Source organism: Arachis ipaensis, chromosome B07 (genome assembly GCF_000816755.2).
Source record: "Arachis ipaensis cultivar K30076 chromosome B07, Araip1.1, whole genome shotgun sequence".
NCBI lineage: Eukaryota > Viridiplantae > Streptophyta > Magnoliopsida > Fabales > Fabaceae > Arachis > Arachis ipaensis.
Genome location: NC_029791.2, coordinates 86,876,031 through 86,877,278, shown reverse-complemented (window position 1 = coordinate 86,877,278; position 1,248 = coordinate 86,876,031).

Here is a 1,248-nt window from a genome sequence, read left to right as displayed (position 1 = left end):
TGGTAAGAATAGTGAGGTGGTGGTTCTTGAGGGTATTGGTGACGGAATTGGGGTGGTTCTACATAAGGTTCATATGGTTCACAAGGTGGTTGGTATGGTGGGTAAGGATTAAGGTCATAAGAAAGTGTTTGGTGGTATGGGGCTTGTGAGTAAGGTGGTTCAAAATTGATACATGCTCGGAAAGACAACTGGGGCATTCTAAGACAAAAGGGCAGAATGAAAATTTCACACTTCCAGAGGGCCCCATCACTAGAGCGCGTACAAAGAAGCTCAAGGAGAGCTTTGGAAACTTGGCCGCGCTTATGCATATGGAGTTACATCAAGTTCTAACCAAGGAAGAATGGGCAAGGCCCATTGGGCTATGTCAGGATAGCAAGAAGCCCAATAATGCTTTTCAAATTCAATGGGAGGCATAATTTATTATTAATTTTCGAATTTTTAGGCATTTATTTTGGTTTGTTTTGTTGTTAGAGTTTATTGGAAGATTTGATCTACTTTTGATTTGCTTAGTAGTAATTTTAGGGATTTTAATTTTAAATCAAATCTGATCTAATCTAATAAGATCAAATCTGATTTAAATTAGTTATCATATCTTTAGGATTTTAAAATTTAAATCAAATCTGATCTAATCCAATAAGATCAAATCTGATTTAAATTAGTTATCTTATCTTATCTTTTAGCTAGTTTGTTTGGGGTCTATTTAAACACCTTCTGGTGAGACAATTTACACAACTTTGATGAATAAATTTCTGTTGCTTTTAAGCACGTTTTATTGTGTGAGAAGTGAGGTGAGTGATTTGCTTTACTTGTTGCATGAGGAAGATTGAAGGATCTAACACTAAGGTGATATGTGTGGTGGTTCTTTCAGCTTTCATCCCTTTGAACTAGGTTGTCAAGGATAAGTTCTTTGAAGGTCTAGTAGGGAATCCCTTCCGGTGACCTAGGTTGCTAAGAACAGGTATTTTAGAGGTTTAGTAGGAAAAAAAACTTTTATCTATCTTTTATGTTTTTGCTGTGTCTCTTTATGCTAATAAATTCCTCTTCTTGGTGCCATTCTTTTCTTGTCCACCTTCCATTAGGATTTTAATACTTTTAATGTATTAAACCCCAACATAATTCTTCTCATCTGGTATCAGTTACAGGTCGTAGGTAAATTTTTATTTATCTGCACGTTCTAGGATTTTGTTTAATCTCTTTAGTTTTTCTTTTTACTACAGAGTTCAAAAAAAAAAAAAAAAAAAAAATTTC